This window comes from Chlorocebus sabaeus, chromosome 26 (genome assembly GCF_047675955.1).
Source record: "Chlorocebus sabaeus isolate Y175 chromosome 26, mChlSab1.0.hap1, whole genome shotgun sequence".
Taxonomy (NCBI): Eukaryota; Metazoa; Chordata; class Mammalia; order Primates; family Cercopithecidae; genus Chlorocebus; species Chlorocebus sabaeus.
In genome coordinates, this window is record NC_132929.1 from 23,323,010 (window position 1) to 23,338,801 (window position 15,792).

Genomic DNA, 15,792 nt, shown 5'->3' on the forward strand with positions numbered 1-15,792 from the left:
AATCCTTTGGGTATATACCCAGTAATGGGATGGCTGGGTCAAATGGTATTTCTAGTTCTAGATCCTTGAGGAATTGCCACACTGTCTTCCGCAATGGTTGAACTAGTTTACAGTCCCACCAACAGTGTAAAAGTGTTCCTATTTCTCCACATCCTCTCCAGCACCTGTTGTTTCCTGACTTTTTAATGATTGCCCTTCTAACTGGTATAAGATGGTATCTCATTGTGGTGCAAGGTTACATTGCTAGTTCAGTGCAGGATTCGGTAGACCCATGTTTGTGGTTCTCTAAAAACCTAGTCCATAAAAGCTGGACTGGACACTACCTCACCTAACATGTTCATACACCAGACTGTAGATGAAGATGTCAACATCACTTAGGGAGGGGCCTGTTATGCAAAAAGCGTGGCAACCTCTCTGTCCAAGAAACCACTGTAACTATGTGGGAACTCAGCCAAGTGACTTTTGCTGAATTCACATTTAAAGATATGCCAGCTGGCACATTAAAGATGCTGTATATAAATACTAACATTACATATGTATATAGCAAAAAAATTCTAGGCATAACTGACACCAAGCTCAGTAATGAATTGCTGATTTCCCTGTCAATAGACTGAGGTACAATGAATTGATATAGTGATTGTCAGCACAGGAAGCTTTCATTTCAAATCTCACATTTATTAACTCATTTTTTTCTTCACGAGAACATTGTGACACAGGAGAAACAGTTATTCTAGTTCCCCTATAGAGAATAGGAAAATGCAGATTAAAGAGATGAAGCACTTCACAAAAACAACAATGCTAAGTACCACACTGACCTGGGGCAAAAGTCCAGGGTGGTATTTCTTTCTCTGCTGCATCTCAAGTCCGCTCAATTCATACTACCCCACTGGGAAACAGGAAAATTACACTCAAATTTTCTGACATGGTATGAGAAGAAACTTAAAAATTATCTGGAAGTCAGTGCTGATCACACTGAATCATTGATTCATTAGACCAGTCAGTGTTTGCACCTGTTCTCCCTTTGCTTCTTGCCAATGAGTGTGCTTGTGATTGTCTATGTGCTATTTCTTTTTTTTTCTGGGCTTATTCATAATTTTCAGACAGAGCTTTACCTTAATGACATGAGTGGCAAAGGTCTATTTTCCTTTTCTTTTACTAAATCCTATGAGCTACCAAAAAATTCCTAAATTTGGCCTGGGCATGATTCATACCTGTAATCCCAGCACTTTGGGAGGCTGAGGTATGGGGGTCACTTGAGGCCAGGAATTTGAGACCAGCCTGAGCAACAGAGCAAGACCCCACCTTTAAAAAATAAATTAGCCGGGCATAGTGACATGTGTCTGTCATCCCTGCTACTTAGGAGGCTGAAGTGGGAGGATCACTTGAGCCCAGGAATTGGAGGCTGCAGTGAGCTATGATCATACTGCTGCACCCTCAGCCTGGGCAACAGAGCAAGACCCTGCCTCTAAAAAAAAAAAAAAAAAAAAAAAAAAAAAAAAAAAAAAAAATTAGTAAACTTCTGTTAGTACAGGCAATATAAATCCTGTTCTCAAAGAACTCCTATCAGTGGTTGCAGGAGCAACAGAGCGCGGTTCACCTTCATAATAGAAGACAAATGCCTACAACTTTTCAAAGATATTGCTATACAATAGTTCCTGGAGGCCTGATTCCTAATCCATTCATAGTTGATCTTATTGAGACCTTAAAAGCAGAGTTAACCCATCCTTGCTTGTGAATCTTAATGCATAAGGAGTGTTCTAGAATGAGGCAACCACCAGATTCTTCACATACCCTGCCCCTATTTTCAGTCCTGGTTTATTATCAGGGGATGTTCTAGGTCAGACCTGATTCAGCTGCATCTGATATTCGAGTCATGTCCCATTCTAGATTTGACAAACTTTGTGATGTTCATCTCAGCAATTTTGCACCTTTTGTGACCTGCACATTTTCTGATATGCTGTTGAGAGTAACGTTTCCAGTTGTTTCCGTTTAAGACCCTTTGCCTTGGTATGTGGTCTCCAGGACACCTGTGTGATCCTTCAGCCCAGATGTACCAGTCACTCCCTTACGCTTTGCAACAACCACATCTTTCCCCTGCTGGATATATCTTGGATGATCAGAAGTCTGTGTGTCCTTCAAAAATGGCCTACTTAAAAAAGGAATATTTCTCTAATTTCCCAAGTCAGTGGTGATCTCATCCTACTCTTAATATTCATAAACTTATTTTCTGAATCATTTTTTGCCATATATAATATACTGTTCTACCTTCACTGGGAAATTATAACTCCTGGTGGTCAGAAAATATTTCCTACACTTGGAATTCCCTGCTCTCTTTGAAAAGTACTTTGCACGTAGAAGCTTTATTCAAGTAATGTGGAGTGAATGAGTGCTTCTGCTGTATAGAAATATGAGAGAGAAAGAGGAGAAAAAACCCAAAATCTATTATTTTCAAGAGATATTCCCACCTGGTCTTTGTGTGGTTTTCTGTTTATAGGGAACTGTACCTTAAGGGTTAAGATCAGTTTTAGCAACAACAGCAGCTGTTCCTGGAGGAGCTCAAGGACATTATGAGATTAGCAGGAATAGGACTTTGAAGTCTGTGCTAGTCTCTGGAATTCCCCAGACCCCCTCCTCACCCCGCCTGCCTCTCTGCTCCCCTTCTTCAGAACCCTACCCGTCTCCAATTTCCCGAGAGTGTTAAAAATGTAACTGTGGAATGATGTAGCTAGATAATGTTGAGCGTTTTTGCATCATATATAAACAGAAATCCTTTGGGGGCATTCTCTGGTCCACTTCAAGTGTAGACTGCTTTCCCTTGGCACTCACCATTGCCCAGTGAGATGTACAGACTTTACATGTGGCTCGTGCCCAGCCTGTCTCTAAAGAAAGCAAGGTCCAAAGGAAGATTCAAGGACTGGCTTGGTGCTATAATTGGCTCATTGGTGTTTCTCTTATTTAAGGAAATGATCCTTTTTGTCTCTGCTTTGCTTCAGAGTTAGATATACACTCATAAAGCTGTTCCCCATCAGTGAGTGGAAGTATTTTTGAGGCGCTCTCAATCCAGCTACAATAAAGCTAGGGTTAAATCAGATCATTTTTCAGTGACAGCAACCAAGATGATATAAATGTTGAAACATACAAGAGCCTAGCACTCCTCATACATGAGCTTATGGTGCCAAGAACTTAAGAACATTGATGGATTTACTCTCCATGTGTACTTATCACTCCCAGTTCTCCTTCTCTAGGAAAGGGTATGATAAAAATAGTTCTGTCTTCTTAGCAGATAAACATGCCCGTACACCTGGCAAGGTATAATTGAGGGAAGATCAGTTTACAAGGAAAATGCAAGATAATGAGAAATTTTCTTAAATCAAGGCTGAATCACTCTTTACATAGAAAAACTTCAAATAGAACTGTAACCTGAAGCTATTCGCATGTAAGCATGCTTAATGTGTGATGGAATCTGCACATAAAAAGAAACTTGACTCTGCAGGAAATAATAGAGACTCTTCAAATATGCAATGAAAATAAAAATCACAAAAAGCAGAGAAAATTGACTGCTGGTGCTCATTCCCTAATACCCACGCATTCTTCCCAAACCCAGAGAAAATGCCAACTCTTTCATAGCAAGGCCTGTAGAGAACAGAGCTGATGCCACTAGTGTTTCCTTCATTTGTTGAATGTTCTTTTGATTGACTTGCTCCTTTCTGCTTAGGCAGAGCTTAATGGTTCTCTAGGAGCCACTTAGAGACCCAGAGCCATTGCAAAGCTTTGCCTAAACAATTGCCCAATACTTACTATCTTTGTGATTCAGTGAGGTGCTTTTAGAATAATCATTTAACATGGATTACTAATATTCCATATGCCTTGCCCGTGCAACAATAATGTACTTCTTAGTAGTAAAAACGTATCTTATATTTCTCTTGTATGCTGCATAGTAAACAGCCACCCAGAGGGCATATATGTACACAGAAGGCATGCTGTCATATCCATGAATAAACAAATGGAAAATTAATCAAGGATTAAAGGCCCTTGCCATCATTCATTTCAGAATCAATGCAATGCCTCATTAGTATATTCAGCACAAATCTAATGAGACTTACATTGTTCCTGGCACTGTACTGGGCTCTGGGAATTCAGTGGTAAGCAAAATAGCGATAATCCCTGGCCTTGGGGATTTATAGTGATATAAAATCTTATCTTCCATGTTGGTGTGATTATAAATCTTCTACCAGGGTCCCACAAAATTAGTGTTGTCTTCACCTAAAATGAAGAAGAGAGAAGGAGTGATGATCATTTTTCCACCCCGAACTGCAGGACTCTTCCTCTTTTAGTTTAATTCAATGGTGCTAGATCACCATTTATATCCCCTTTTAACCAGTTTTGTAATTATAGTTGATCCTTGGAAAATCAATGTGGGGCTTAGGTCTGCCAACTCCCTGCTGCAATCAAAAATCCATGTATAACTTGACTTTCCCAAAACTTAATTACCAAGATCCTATTGTGACCAGAAGCCTTAGTGATAACATACATAGTTGATTAGCACGTGTTTTGTATGTTATCTGTATTCTATAGTGTATTCTTATAATAAAGTAAGCTGGAGAAAAGAAAATGTTATTTAAAAAATTATAGGGAAGAGACTATATACCAATCAGTAAGTGGAAGTGGATCTTCATTGATATAGTTTGGATATTTGTCCCCACCCAAATCTCATGTTGAATTGTAATTCCCAATGTTGGCAGTTGGGCCTGGTGGGACGCGATTGGATCATGAGGCCGTATTTCTCAGGAATGGCTTGGGGCATCTCGTTGGTGATAAGTGAGCTCGCACTCTGAATTCCCAGGAGACCTGGACATTTGAAAGTGTGCAGCTCCTCCCCCCACTGCCTTTCTCTCTTGCTCCTGCTTTTGTCACATGAACATGTCTGCTCCTGCTACATCTTCTGTCATAATGGTTAAGCATACTGAGGTTTCTCCAGAAGCTGAGCGGATGTTAGCACCCTGCTTCCTGTAAAACCTGCAGAACCATATGCCAGTTATACCTGTTTTCTTGATCAATTACTCAGTCTCACATATTCCTTTATAGCAATGCAAGAATGGCCTAACACAACCATAAAAGTCTTCATCCTCATCATCTTCTCACTGGGTAGGCTGAGGAGGAGGAGGAAGAAGACGAGAGGTTTGTCTAACTGTCTCATGGTGGCAGGAGCAGAACAATAAGTGGACCCATTCAGTTCAAACCCATGTTGTTCAAAGGCCAACTGTATATGATAGATCTTTACTCTTTCCCTCCATACCTTTCTTGATCTCTTATTGAAGAAGATAAAGTGAATTTTCTTGAATGATTTCTACATCCTGCAATTCAGTGGATCTGAACCTAGCTGCACATCCAAAGAAACTGGGATGCTTTTACATACATTACAGATGTCTTGGTCTTCCCCACAGGGATTCTGATTAAGTGGCCAGGGCCAGCTTTGGACATTTATATGTATATTGTTTAACTTCCCAGAGATTTTTATGTGAAACCAGGGTTGAGGACTATTGTCATAATTTCTCTCTCTGTAATATATTCTTAAATCTCTCTGAAGAGAAAGTCAATAACAACGAGAAAATAATATGAAAATGTGTATTCTTGCTATAAACACTTACAAATGTCTTAAATAAGACCACAAGAAGTCCAAGAAAATCAATATCTTGTTTTAAGTGAACATTGCACCTTATTTTAAATATTGCAATTACATTCACTTCCTTCAAAGAAGATGAATTATAAGTTCATTATTAATATTTAGAAAACGTGGGAAGAGCAAAGGTCTTAGAATTACACAAACAAAACCTTGCAAATTATTAATGTGTTCTTGAAGCTCTCTATTAAAAAGCATCTCTACACCTTAGCTTTTTCATCTGTAAGACTGGGGATGCTAAAATGAAAACTCAAATACAGTTCATCCGCATTATTCACGGATTCAGTTGCGAATTCACCTACTTGCCAAAATGTATTTATAATTCCAAAATCAATGTTTGTAGCACTTGTGCAGTCATTTCTGGATATGCACAAAGTGGTGAAAAGTGTGAGTTGCTTCGTGCATTCATTACCAGCTGAGGTTGAGCAAGGTGATGCTCTGCCTTTTTATTTCAGCTCTAATACTGTAAACACATGTCCTTTTCACAATCTATTTAGTGCCGCCTTTTCACTTTTTTTGCTGTTTTAAATGGCTCCCAATCATAGTGCTGACATACTGTCTAATGTTCCTAAACCGAAGAAGGCTGTGATGTGCATTATGGAGAAAATATGTGTGTTAGATAAGCTTTGTTCAGGTTTGAGTTATAGTGCTGTTGGCTGTGTATTTAACACTAATTAACCAACAGTATATAACTAAATAAGGTGCCTTTAAATAGAAACACATATCAAACAAGGTTATGTATTGATCTGTTGACAAAAGTGTGACCAGAGGCTCACAGGAATCTAACCCTGTAGTTCCCCTAGGAGCAATGGTTCAGTATTTGCTAATGCAGTGTTTGTGGTGACTTTATAGACCATAGCTACCATGAAGAATGAATATTGACTGTGTAAAGTGTACAGCATGGTACCTGGCATGAAAATTTGGTTTCTGTGCCTTTCTAATACAATCTTAGGATTTTCACCTTAAAATTATTTCAAAAATAAGTTCAAATAACAATGAACACACTTATTCTATTTGTATTTAACAATGCATTGTTTCTTTGTCTGTAAAGATAACTCCATGATTGAGCTTTTGCTATCCAGAATTGAGCTTCTGGAATGGCCAGGCTTCCAGGAAGCCTTCAAACTCATAAATAGTTCTGTTAGATTTTTGTTGTTGTTGTTGTTGTTTGTTTGTTTTTAAAGCTAGAAATTCTTTAGTGGTAAAGCATTATCTCAGCATCAAATGCAGTTTGATATAAGCTGCATGCACATGCGATTCCTTTGCCCTGTGGATGGGAAGAGCCCCTTGATGAGAAATACTAAGCTTTCCTTTTGCAAAGAGCTACAAAACATGCACAAGAGAGGATGGTGATCAGCATGGTGGCATCAGTTAGAAGCAGAGACAGGAGAGGGGAAAAGAATGAGTGACAAAAGTGACAGAAAGATAACAGCTACATACTATTAAGAGGCAGAGAATGCCCTGTGTAATGTCTGTAATCCTAGAAAGCATCAGTCTGTGTTGTTGAAATTGTATCAAATGCCAGATGCACCTGAAATATGCTACTCTGTATATTGGGATGTATGCAATCTCTGCAGTGGATCGGAGCATTGAAGAAATTGTACGATTTGATTTGTTTTCCTTTAGTGAAAAGCGAAAAGCAGAAATTAAAAAGTTATGCCAACATTTAAAGAAAAAAGTGATTGAGCACAGACAGATGATAATGAGTGGACTGAGTAGTACGTTTTTAAGCCCTACTATCAAAATTAAGAAAGGAAAACTGTTAAACATTTGTAGGTTCTGAGTGCCTTAATACTTAAGAGTTCTGTATAAAGAAACAATATGATTCTCCATGTGTATATGCTTTATGTATTTTAGCAGAATTTCATGATTTTCTTCAATTCATTTCTACTCATTTTTAGCTTTTTCCTAGGTTTTTAATATTATTGATTTTGTCATGAACAGATTTTTCTTCCATATCAACTTTGAAGTAGGGATTACAGGTATATAAGGAAGTTACTAATTTTTGTATTTCCTAGTTTTCTTATTAAATGTACTTCACAATTTAATTCAGAAAGAAAGAGAATATATCTAAAAATTATAAGGCATGTTCTCCTTCTCAGCATGTATACCTTTTTAAATCATAGGATCAAAACTTTTTATCTAAATGTAGGCTAGGATTCATGGAAAAATTTAATCCATTTAGTGACAGAGGGCTTCATTTCTTTACCCTTACTTTAATGTGATGTTTGTAATATCTTGTTATAAGAATGATAGTGGCAGTTGGTTTGAGATATTTTTATGATGCAAATGAAGTTTTATTCTTTATATAAAATGTTATTGACTTATACAATGTTATATTTTATCCAAAATTTTCAATACCTTTTAATAATTTCTTACATTTTGTCCTTTGAACAACAGATGTATTTGACCATATTAATAAATATACTAAACTATTCTTGCTTTCCTGGGATTAGAGGCAGAAACCTATATGGTTATAGTATAACATTTTTCTCAATTCTTACATGCCATCAAGTATTATGGTAAGGAATTTTTCAGCAAGAAAAAGAAACATTACTACAAAAGGTATATAGATGGACTATAAGATGCTTCTCAATTTCAAAAATATTAAAGTGTGAAAAAATATGTAGCTTAGACTTAAAGAAGTGATATTAGACCCCTGAATTTAAGTTTCAAGCATTTATTTTGAATTTTAGCAAAAATATTCATAAACAATACTGGACAAAGCTACTTGTGTCCAATTTTGGTGTTAGACTGTGCAATCCTTCCCCGCTCAACTAACATCTAAAGATTCAGTCTGTCATTTTTTGGTGCCTGTTTTGATATCTTACATAGCAATCGTTTCTCACATTAGTCAGTCACAATAATCCACTTAAGAGTAGCAATTTGTATTAAAAGAAGAGCTTAAATTATATTAAGCAAATTGTATTTAAGAAAGCATAGGAGACTGTCATTTAACTTTCCTAGATCCACACACACACACATATATGCACACAAACACACATAACCGCACACACAACAGTTTAGAAAATATAAAAGATATCCCTTTAAATAACAATAAAAATAGTAAAGAATATGCTTAACAAGGAAGCTTCATGATTTTTATGAAGAAAACTTTAATATGCTATTGAGGAGTAAAAAGGGCATAGTTTATCAGTATTGTAAATAGGTCTGTTTTCAGATTAATGAACTTGTGGAATCCAAATTAAAATACCAATGTAATATTTTAAATTAGAGAAACAAATTCTAAAGTTGTCATGAAAAAAAATAACACATATGAATAGTCAGAGCATTTCCAAAAAATACAAATAATTTGATATATCACTCAATTAGTATAAAAATATATTTCTACATTAAACAATTTAATTTTAGCACAGTATATACAAATGGGTCAATAAAATAGCCTAGAGTCCGGTAACAGATCCAAGTCTATTGAGAATATTTAGTAAATGATAAATATTATATTAAAATCAGTGAAGAAACAGGAATTGATCAATACAATTGTATTAGGAAAACTAGGAAAAAGGTAAAAAATAAAAATAAAATACCTATGTCTGTAACTAAATACAGACAGATATATGAATCAAATGTTAAAAAAATTAAAGTATTATAAGAATAGATAGGATCATAATTTTTACAATGTTTTTATTTTTGTTGTTTAAAACTTGGAGTGGAGAAGGTGTTTGTAAACAAGAAAATAACGACTGATACATTTGTTTATAAAAATCAAAAGTTTTCATATATCAAAAATATTTCTAAAAGAACAAATGACAGATTTATGTTTGCAGCCCATGACAAAGGGCTGATTTTCCTTTACACATACAAAGTTCTTAAACTTCATGAAAGGAAGCGACAAAGGTCATGAATACACAGGTTACTGAAAAAATATGAATGGCTTCTAAATACATGAAAGACGTTTAACCTCACAATTTAAAATGTGCAAGTTAAAATAAATTTTATTACCCACAAATTAGAAAGGTTTGATTATACATATTGGTAAGAGTATTTGAAAACAGATAACCTTGTTGTAATTTGATGTCCCTTCTTGAAGAGCAACTTAAGTGATACGTATTAAGTTTGATCATTACCAAAAGAGATTGTCATTGTCAATCTTGCTATAACCAATCATTGTTAATCTCATAGGACTCCATTTTTTAAAAATATATTATAGATTCCACTTACCTGAGCATGTTGTGTGGCCACCAAGACAGAGTAAGAATATTAACACTTAAAAAAGAGGAAATAGTTGCTGGGTAGGCAATCAAAAGTGTCTGCCTTAGATATGTACTACTGTTATCCCCAATCAACAAATTAAAAAAATAAAACCTGAGAAATCGGTAAAGTCACTTTGTATGTGGTCATACTTCTTGGAAGGGACCATGAGATATTTCTTGAAAAGTTATAGTAAATGCCTGGGAATAATCTAAATGTGTTATGAATATAGGAGGCCTAACTGAATAAATTACAGATATTGGCACAATGTGATACCTTGCAGTTACTTTTTTAAACATGGCAGATCTATATATAAACTATACACAAAAACCTATAGTATGTATCTAAGGTTAAAAAGTAAGAGTAGCAAGGTACAGGAAAGCATATATGGGTGTGGACAAACAGGTAGACCCAGGCGGACGCAAAGGCTTGCATGGGATCTATTTCCCTATTTCTGGATAGATAAAGAAGTAACTATTAGCAGAATTTGCTCCAGGAAATGACTAGGGTCTTGGAAAATCTTACTTTCTGATGGATAGTCTTTTATAATATTTGATTTTTTTACTATATGCATTACTTTATCAACTAAAACATCTAGTTATTTTTAAAACTATTTTTGATATTAGAAGTGATATTTTTCTGAATCTAGAGTGATTCATAAATTTGCTGAAGATCTTGAAAAGTTGATTTTTCATTTTAATTCTTTACACTTGTTTGGAAAGCATAAGGGAGCACATGTTTTCAGGTGAAAATTTGAAATGAAATGAAGATCATTTGAAAAGCAAGCAAAGTCTGCTGCTTTCATTTCTTAATAAAGTTAGGTTTTGGATAAAGAAACACAGTAGCATTTGCCTAATGTCATCTTGCAGCAAAATGGAGCAGGTCAGTTTTGAATTATCAGTCACAGTTATCAGTTTGTGTCCGTATTCACTTAATTTTCTAAGAAAAGCAACTAAAGGAAAAGTGGACCTTCTTTCTCGGTCAACTTTAGATACCACTTTTTTTCTTGCATGTTTGTTTAAGGAAGATTTACCTGACAGTCCTCTTCTTCCCTTCCTGCTCAGTGACATCTCCACTATGCAATTCCCTGGGGAAACTGTTTCCTAAGAAATGTATACAAAGATTGCACTGGACTGTATTTAGTTCGGGGTAGCCTGTTGCAAATGCTTCCTTTTACATACTTTTACATCCTTCTGTTGTACTACTTGAACAAAAACGAAACAAAATAAAATGTGATGATGATGCAAATAACTGATGATGTAATCTCTGCCTACGTCAGAGTTAAGATTTCTAAAATATATTTTAGAATTAAGATTTCTAAAATACATTTTGGCTTTGACACCTTGGCACTGCCCTGCTAAATCTACAGTCCTTAAGATTTTCTGGGTGAGGGGTGAAGCTATGGAAACTGCATGAAGAGCTGGCTCCTCCCATTCTCTCCTGAAGGGAGGAACTCAGAGAGAAAAACAGTATTAGTGAAAAGCTTGTTCCAGGAAGCGAACAGAGGAACTGAAGCTTTGGATCTGTGGGAAAATGGAGACTTTGAAGGTGAGAATGTTTGTGCGTCCAAGAAGAATAATGACCAGCTTGTGTCCTGAGAAGGTGATGCTAGAGTCCTTTTGTGCAAAGCAAAACCACGTTGCCTAGTTACAGAGAGATTTTTGCTCTAAATGTCAAAAGTGCAGGCAGGAGTAGAATTAGAACCCATGTCTCTAAAAGGAAGCAGATGTTTTAAAAAGCGATGCTAATACAGATCTTTGAGTTATTCAGACACTCTTACTGTCCCAATTGGAGAATCAGCCTGGATATCTTGCACAGATCACTGTTGAAACTGCTCAGTTGTTTCTTCATTTCATTTGTGGCATTCCTAACAGCAGCAATTAATGGAGGCTCCTTCCCAGCCAGTTGTTACAGTCTTCAGATGTGGTCTGCACATCCCAGCTATACATCTGACTTGCCTCACTGGAAGCAAAAATGGAGTGAGTGGAGCTGCATGTTAGAGAGTATCAGTGGGTGTCTGCGGTGTCTGGGAAAGCAAACAAGGAGTGCAGTAGGTTGCAGTAGTTCTGCATACAGAGATGGAATGTTGGAGCAGGGTTACTGCCACCATCACTGCCCCATCCCCTCACCCTCCACCCCAACAAACACACACATTGGCAGTCAGAATACTGTGCATGTGGCTGTGTTGTTTCCTCATAGTCTTTGAGTGATATCTCCAAGGGCAGGACTAGAAGCAGCAGAGTGACAATGGCAAATCCATTTCTGTGATTTCTGCCATCTTCTTTGAGTGCACCACTGAGACTTCAAAATAACCAAGTCTCTATGCTATTCCATACGCGTTCATCTCGGTTTTATCTTCTAGTGAGTGTTGTACAATCAGGAAGGCCAGAAAATTCTGTTATTAGTTCACAAATTTTTGTGCATCTTTCTTAGAATTTATCTTCCTCTGTCTCTGAAGGGAGCCCTAAATGTGTCCAAATACACTCCAGCAATAACCTGCCCCATTAGGCATTCTCCACATATACATATTTACATCATTTCTTAGGAGTTTATTTCTTCTAAACTTACACTTTAAAGAATACATGACTTCAGTTCAACTCAATGCATATATTTTGGATACCACTCTTTGCCAACTTTGAGTTGAGTAGAGCACAAAAGACTGCTTCAAGCAGATGGTATTTCACCTAGATCGAGGGGGTAGGATGTGGGAGAGAAAAAGGAGATAGAAGTAAGCAGTCATTATTCATGCATGTACGAGCGCACGCGCGCGCGCACACACACACACACACACACACACACCATGAATCATATGGAATAATAAAAGTTATAGAAATGGCAAATCAAGGATATGTATTTTGGGCATAACAAGTAGTTTAGCCAGGATGAAATAGGCTATGCTACATGCTGGCAAGAAGTAGGCTCAAAAGGTAAGTTGAAACCATACACCAGAAGGCATTGAAGATCAGAGTAAAGTACTCATAATTAAATTTCAAAGCAATTTTAATGATCCACATGAGATAATATATTTAAAAATGCTTATAAGGCATATAACAGTGTATGTTATGGTGCAGGTACCCAGTAAACATCAACTCCCTAATTCAGTGGGAGTGGGAGTCCTTAAAGATTACATAGATGCTAACAAATTCCAGGAGGAATGTTCCAAGAACATTGCTCACTGTGAAAAAGGCTAAGTGTGTTCAGTAATGGAAAATTACTTTGTTCCAGCTAGTAAGATGCTTGAAATCTGTAATTCCTTTTGGCCAGTAAACTGTTTATCCTGACTCAATTCAGTGTCACTAGAACCAAATTACCTTATTTCCTGATCCTGAATTAATCTTGGATTGATCTCTGAAGTAACAAAATTAGGATTTTGCTTTGTTTTGTTTCTGCAGTAGTAATAGGGTTGGGAGCTTTGAAAAGAGGCATTTACTTGTAAACTATTGCTAGTCCTAATGGTGCCCAGAAATAAAAAAATATATACAACTTAGCATCATAGAATATTAGAACTAGAGGGGAGTATAGGGAATACAGTGATCATAGTTCTTCACCAGAATTCTGGAAACAACACCCCTCAAAAGATCCCAGTGCTTTGTTGAATTTGAGGCAGCCTGTGAATGTAATTCAAAAACCGAGTTGCTAGAAATTCCAAGATACTCTAAAAGTTTGGATAGGAGAAGAGAAAAAAAGCTAGAAAATGTCACTCTCTTTCAGAAAATGCAGGCACATGGATGTGGTAATTAAATTCATCTAACCCAGCTCTTTTGTTTGAAGATGCAGAAGTGCAGCCCTAGAAATGTGAAGTGGTTGCCCGTGGACACTCAGACTATTAGGAGTGCTTGTGGGAGCAGAACCTGAGTCTTCTGACTTTTGGATCTATTCTTGTTTTACTACCAGACTTCATCAAAACTTTTTCATTTTGATGAAGTAGATATTCTTCTTATGAATAAAAAATCCAGAAATCAGTGTGAGAACAAATCTGAAGATAAACGGCATTGAATATATTAACAGAGCCTCAAAGCAAAACAATTTTCATCCCATGGTATTACATCTACTGCAGATACCATTATTTATTTATAGCTATTTCTGCTCAACTATCATACATTTATATATACACATACACATCAAATGATGACACTTGTCTTACTGTTCTAAGGTGCCTATCTGATGCTTTACAAATACAGGCACAACAGAGGAATTTGCTTTGATTGGATTATTTTGGAAGATTCCTTACCTATATAATAACTGAGCTCTGTTTACAGAAAATTAGCTCCTACCACCCGTGCCAGCAAACATTCTAGGTAATGACGATCCACTTAAGAAATCTTCTTAACTTTAAAAAGACAATACAATAATTATTTAGACTGGAAACCACACTGCACTGTGAACTGAACCATTTGTCATGTATCACAGCTACACAGTATTCAAAAAGCAGGCAAATGGCACTATAATGTGTATCACAGAACTGACCCTCCCTCCTCACTGGGGTGTGACGTAGGTGGATCACTGAGCATCCCTGTGAAGGGAACCTCTCCAGAAGGAATGAGACCCTCCCTTGGTCCTACTTTCTGCCTCCCTTTTCCTTCCTGCCCCACGTGTACCTCTCCTGTCCTCTTCACTTGAAACATGCCAATCTGTGGTGATTAGCCACTTCCCAGGATTAGGACTGACTGAGCATCTGATTGCAGAGTTTTCAAGCTTTCTCTCTGCAGTTGTTCAAAGCTCATCTTGAGAATTGAGTTCCCCCAATCAACTCTGCATGCAGTTCATAGTCTCCGCATTAACGAGGCAGGTAGGCAAATGCTGGGCAGGCCCAGCGAATAACCTCAGCAAGCATGGCTGCTACAAAACTCCCACGATGATTTCCGTGGGAGGACTGTATTTACCTGCCCCGCTTTCATGGAGTGTGGCGGGGGGGGGGCGTGGGTAACGATTCCAAGGCTGAGTATTACCGAGAAGGTCCTCTCTTATCTTTGAGAAGCTCGTTATTCTTCCTATTTTAATGTCTTCCTCTGTCAAACATACCTATAGTGGTAGCATGTACCTGTTGAGTTGGTGGGGTTTCTTATTTGACTTCTTTCTTTAAGTCATAGTAGGAATGATTCTTGCTTGATGTTATCAGCCCTTGAGTAGGAAAAAAGGAGGGACAAAGAAAATCTATTCTCTTTTCTTTGTCTTTGCAGCTTTAGATCTTTCCTCTACATTTAATTGTTCTAAACTATTGTTATCCATCTTCCTTTTCATTCTTCTTGCCTTTTCTTCCCTTTCCTATCTTTCTTTATGCTTTTGTCTTTTGTTTTCTGCATTTCCCTTCCAGTCTTTCTTTATCCTGTAAGCTTTTCAGGAAGCTGGAACAGCAACTAATCAAATAATAAGGTAATGGTTAGAGAAAGGGCATGGGCAGACTCGGGCTAGAGAAAATACATTCAGTCCCTATTTAAGAAATGTTTGGCCAGGCGCGGTGGCTCACACCTGTAATCCCAGCACTTTGGGAGGCTAAAGTGGGCAGATCACCTGAGGTCACGAGTGTGAGACCATCCTGGCCAAACATAGTGAAATCCCGTCTCTACTAAAAATACGAAAACTAGCCGGCCATGATGACATACGCCTGTAATCCTAGCTACTCAGGAGGCTGAGGCAGGAGAATCGCTTGAACCCGGGAGGTGGAGGTTGCAGTGAACCAAGATCGTGCCACTGGGTTGACAGATCGTGCACTCCAGCCTGGGTTGACAGAGCGCGACCCTGTTTCCAAAAAAAAAAAAAAAAATAGTTTACTCATAATGACTCGCCTAAAATAACTAGTCAGCATTAGATCACCGATAACGCTCTCATTTTCGCAGATGAAGAAACAACCTCAGGAGGCTGCGTTTGGCAATAATACAGACAAGAGTATTGAGAATAAA